Raw genomic sequence first — 6558 nt, forward strand, 5'->3', positions numbered from 1 at the left:
AACATGAACAAGATAATTTGTTAAACGAACAAATACGAACAAGAAAGTCTTGTTCGTTTATCCGTTCGAATACAAACAACAAATATTAAATAATTTTATTGGAAGACAGATAGTTATTTGGCTTATTGTTTTAATTTGTTTATTCGAGAAAAATGTCAAAAAATAATAATAATATAATTTAAAGGAACAAAACATCAAAAAAAAAAACAACATTAAAAAATATATTTAAATAAAACGCCAAAAATATTAAAAGATTTTTAAACCTTAAAAACAAAGATAAATAAAGAAAGCAAAAAATAAATAATAATAATAATAATAATAATAATAATAATAATAATAATAATAATAATATGATTATATATCATTAAGATAATTGATTTTAAAGAATAAAAATAATCATATAAATAATCTATATTAATTCTATTAAAATAAAGATAAAAAACAATTATATATATATATATATATATATATATATATATATATATATATATATATATATATATATATATATATATATATATATATATATATATATGGTTATGATTAAATGTGGATTATAAGTATTGTGTGAATGTATGACCAAATTCTAACCATTAGATTATAGAAAATGAAAGGATGTTATCTTCGGGTGTATGTTATTAACAAGAACTACCACTTACAATATAATTATACTTAATTAATTATAATGGAAAATATGATATTTTGTTAGGAGAGAGAAATATAAATTACCTATATTTTTGGCAAATAAAGTCAAGGTAATTAATACAAAATATCAAATATTATTTTTATTTCAAAAAATTCAAATTAAATCATATTTTCTAAGAGTACGTTATCATTCAATATACATGAAACACATATTTTTATTCTTTCATTCTTAAAGAATCTGGTTTTATTCAAAAAGTTTTGTTTTTAGAATTAATATTTTTAAAGAATATACATGCATATAGTAGACAATAGCATATCATTCTTGAAGATATATGTATTGCAATATAATCAATAATATATATTATAAAATAAGAACCATTCTTATATAATAAAACAACCATTTTTATAACAATAAACAATAATGTATATAAAACATTTTGAATAATATAGACAACCTTTTATTTTGTATTCTTTAAGAATATGTCATCATTCTTACAGAATATACAAAAAATCTTATAATATATACTACATTCATTAAGAATATGTCATGATTCTTGAAGAATTTGTCTTTGCTTTTTGATGGTTTTCCCATGCTCGTATCTTACCTCTGCCTAATTGAACTGAAACCAACAAATACTTCAATTAAAACTTTTGTTTCCCTTCTATAAACAAGAAAGAGAAAAGGTTAGAATATTTGCTACCAAGGTTATATATTTTGTAATTAAGGAAAAAGGTTTAATCATAGAAAAATCAACTTTTCCCATGATCCAGTCCACAAATTTGGAATGTGCATTTTGAAAAAAAAATTGTTTTTAAGGAATGAGCATAATTGATCAATTCTTAAAGAATAAGCATAATTGATTTGTAGATTCATACAAGGATCATCTTTAAGGCCCCCCTATGTATGCAAATGACATTTTCATCCTGCACAACAAAATTAATTTAGAGGAAAAAAATGACACAACAAAAATAACAAATTACAAATGTTTTTTGTAAAGATGTGTACGTTTTTAAATGTTACAGGAGAACATTTTAAGCTTCCAAGTCTACCAATTCATGAATGAAATTGATTTTCATAATGAAAATGTTTCAAGCTCCAACATTTTACCATCTTGGTAGACTAATTTTTTTGTAAAATATCCTTAGAATCACAAAAATTAAGAAGCCATATCAATGGACTGTATTTTCTCCTTCAAGCACTAATTTGCATAAAAAATCATATTCCCATCCTCAATAATACTTTTAAATGTATCACACAAGCAAAACAATCATTCAAATAGTTTCAACAATCAAAACCATTAAATAAAACCAAAACATTGGAAAATACTATTTTTATAATCCGAATTTCCAACAGTACCATCTTTGGCCTCTTTAACCTTTTCTTCGACTTGTTCTTTTAACATTTTTCTTGTATATGTCCTTTGATATACTCTTTTTTAGTTCCTTTGCCTCATCAATTAATATTTCTTTGTGAAATATACCCTGCTTCAAATACGCATGTGCTTCACTAGTTGGCATGCATTAATTAAATAAAAAAAAGATATAATTCATTCACATTATGCATTCTATAAGAATCGCAAAACACTTTAACATATACATCTATTAGTTTTACCTTGTTTGAAGTTTTATGCTTTCTTGAATCACCTGAAAATTGTTCATAGTTGAAGCAAAAAAATAGTATAAGCGAATGAGAAGAAGAACAATCAAGATGAAGAAGAAAGATATTAAGATCGATGATGACGCTTGAAATTTGATCGATACCTACTATGTTGGAACTTCAAATTTAATTAATGATAATTATCAAGTTTCCTATATTATAGATTATAGGATTTAATAGTTGTCATATTATTAATTAATATATATATATATATATATATATATATATATACATAAAAGTTAATTATATTGTCATTATAAAATGATTGGTCTACTATAAGAAATAATCTAATGCACAAATACCTATAAAAATATTTCTTAAGCTAATTACATATATTCCACATTCGAGATTCAAAATACGTACATGTAAAATGATTGGTCTAGAATTCGCAATTGAAAGATTATATAAGTAAATGTAAATCCATTTTATAATGACAATACCATACCATGAACATGATTTTCTTTTACTCTTTTAAGATTTGTTATTAAGATACACATACCCGTCTATATATATATATATATATATATATATATATATATATATATATATATATATATATATATATATATATATATATATATATATATATATATATATATATATATATATATAAAAGTTAATTATATTGTCATTATAAAATGATTGGTCTACTATAAGAAATAATCTAATGCACAAATACCTATAAAAATATTTCTTAAGCTAATTACATATATTCCACATTCGAGATTCAAAATACGTACATATAAAATGATTGGTCTAGAATTCGCAATTGAAAGATTATATAAGTAAATGTAAATCCATTTTATAATGACAATACCATACCATGAACATGATTTTCTTTTACTCTTTTAAGATTTGTTATTAAGATACACATACCCGTCTATATATATATATATATATATATATATATATATATATATATATATATATATATATATATATATATATATATATATAGAGAGAGAGAGAGAGAGAGAGAGAGAGATTTCAAATTATTTTTTAATGAGTTTTATTTTGTTTGTATCTATATTATTTAATTTATACTATTTATTTTACGATCAAGTGAATTCTATCATAATAGTTGTATTGTGTATTTAATAGTAAATTATAATTTTTTAGTGCCTACCACATTCTATTAGAATTTATAGCCCTATTCTTTTAGAATGTACTGAATTTAGAATGCCCATGGAGAATGTATAGTTTGATTCTTTTATTAGTGGTATTTTTGTAATTCTTAAAAAATTCTACATCATTCTTACAGAATGTCTCTTATTTTGTTTGCAGGCCAGTGACATAATGTTATTTCGAAAATGAAGCTTCGTTTTTGGGCTTGATTACATAATGTTGGAAACGAACCAAGCAGGAGAAGGGGATTCTTATCAAAAATGTAAGAATGTTTTTTAAGATTTTTTATGTATTTCAATTTCTAATTGTAGTTTAAGTTCATACTTATTAAATGTAAACAAATTCAACAAGAATATATTTTTTACATTAACATTTACCATTATGGTATTTAACTCATTCTTGGAGAATCCTCTAATATTCATTCTTGCTGGACTAAAACCTCAAGCTTTCAAGATTCAAATTTTTTTATTAGTTTATGGATGTCGTTCTTATAGAATATCATTAGAATCGAGTTATTCCGCAAAAATAAATTAGTTACAATTAAAACATAAAGAATAGAAATTTGACAAATTAAAAAAAATAGAATTTAAAACTAATAGAATTAATTATCCTTTAAAATCCAAAAATTTTCATTTTTAAGTATTGTTTAATTGACTCAAATTCCTTTATAATGAGATTTGTATCATTATATGGTTCCATTGTAATATCATAGACCCTCATATAATACTCATTCATCATTTTAATCTATTAGTATATAATTGTCCCTATGACCACATAATAGATGTCATCCACATTATAATATATATATATATATATATATATATATATATATATATATATATATATATATATATATATATATATATATATATAGTTGTTAAAAGAAAAAGAAAAAAGAAAAAAGGGTAATTTGGTCATTTTATATGGACCAAGGACTTGTAGTGTAATTTTTACAAACCATAAGGATGTAACCTATCAAATTTTAAACTTAAGGACCAAAGAATTTGATCAAACCATAGGGACCATTTCTGTAATTTACTATATCTTATATTCTTTTTTGATTTTTTAGATATATAAATTTATAGTACACGTTAAAAATTCGTATATAAACATTGATCATAACATAGGCGAATCCACTACTTGACTTTCATATCTAGCGACATAGCAAATGTGTCGAGTCACCCCCACCAAGTTTGGAGATTAGCGGAGCTATTAAAAGATCGGATTTATGCAACTATTGTACCGGAATCTAATACTCTAGGTTCGCCACAAGTTCATGGTGTTTTTGAGATTTTATTGCTAGGTGAATTACTTTTTAACTTGTAACTCTTACATATAAGCATATAAATGAAGGGGGTGTTTGACTTGTCTTTTTGAGAGACAAAAATCATTTTTGAAAAAAGTTACAAAAAGTCAGGTTTTCCTAATTTTTTCAAAAAATCAGTTTTCCTTCTATCTAAAATCCAAAAGTCACTTTTAAAATGTTTTTACCAAACATATTTTGTCCTTTATCTTTTCCAAAAAGGACTTTTGTCTTTCAAAAAAACAAGTCAAATACCCCCGAAGTCAAATTTATGTACTGGACATGTTGATTAATATATATATATATATATATAAATTAAATATTTTTTGAAATAAAGTTTTAAAATAAATACAAATTAAATGATGAATAATTAAGTAATTCAATATATATTCTGATAAAGTAATGCATATTCAAAAGTCATTGCTTGATTATTATAACATTTTTACCCTTCAATACAATATAACAAAAGATAGCTAACTTAATGCAGCTAATGTTTAAAATACAACAACCTAACTCCAAGAAAATATATAAATATTAAAAAAAATCTAATAACAACGCAGCCACCGAGACATGTGAATTTTTTAGAATTAACCAACACCAATTCAGAAGCAAAAAACATAGCTAAAAGCCTTTAAAGATCGACATATATATACCAAGAGTTTTTAAAACTTTCTGCAACAACTTCCATATTGAGGAACAACTCAATAAATACATTATACATTAACAAATTCTATTTTAGCACATTTATAGTAGTTATTCTTTAGTTTTTAAAATAAAACAATATTTTCATGCTTATTTTATATCGACTAAAACAAAATGTCAGTATATATATAATCAAAATTTATAAATACAAAAATTTATAAAAGTAGCATATTATGTTTTGTTGATATTAAATTAATTGAATAATGAAAAAATTAATTATTATAGTAAATAATAATATAGATATTAAAAAACAAAAAATAAAAAATAGAACCATAATTTAAATTTATATTTATTGTAAACCAATATGCTTATATCCAATATGTTTAATGTGTTGATGTTGGACGAGATTACCTAACAATTATCTATCACTAACATTATCACATTTGCAACCCATGAGTATTTGGATTCGACATTGGATCGAGACGATGTAGGTTTTCTAAGAATAAAAACATTTAATTGTCTCATAAAAATATATAATAGATGGAGGTGAATTATTTGATGTTTGAGCATCTATCATGTTGTTGTATTTACCATTACATCACTTTGTTTAATTCGTGAAAACCCAAACCTACATATTTGTCTCACAATTCATTGTTGTTGTATTTACCATTACATCACTTTGTTTAATTCGTGAAAACCCAAACCTACATATTTGTCTCACAATTCATTGTATTTTGTAAGATTAAAATTTCAATGTAATTATCATTTAGAAAAGAAATCACCATCATATGCTACTTGAACGAATTGTCAATATGATGTCGCAAATTCATCAAGTGTTGCCTTTGCTCAAAAAAAAAAATTTTAGAAAGTTATTGCATTGGCTCCGGAATGTGATGCTCTAGCTCCAAAAATATTGTTGTTTTATTCTAGAAAATCTTGTCTTTCCCAAATGAATCGAAAATCAAGAATTTAATACTTGAATAAATATTGTTGATGTTTTTATGTGAATAATTTTGCTAAAATATATTTTAGTAAATTGTAAATTTTCTAAGACGTTAGAAATCGGTGTTATTATAAAAAATTAATTTTAAACCCTATTATTGTATTTAACAAAATTGTTTGTTTTTATAATAAAAAAAATTAAAATTTTGATTCTCCAAAAATCAAAAGATTTTAAAAGTTTGTT

The sequence above is a fragment of the Lactuca sativa genome, chromosome 4 (genome assembly GCF_002870075.4).
Source record: "Lactuca sativa cultivar Salinas chromosome 4, Lsat_Salinas_v11, whole genome shotgun sequence".
Classification (NCBI taxonomy): domain Eukaryota; kingdom Viridiplantae; phylum Streptophyta; class Magnoliopsida; order Asterales; family Asteraceae; genus Lactuca; species Lactuca sativa.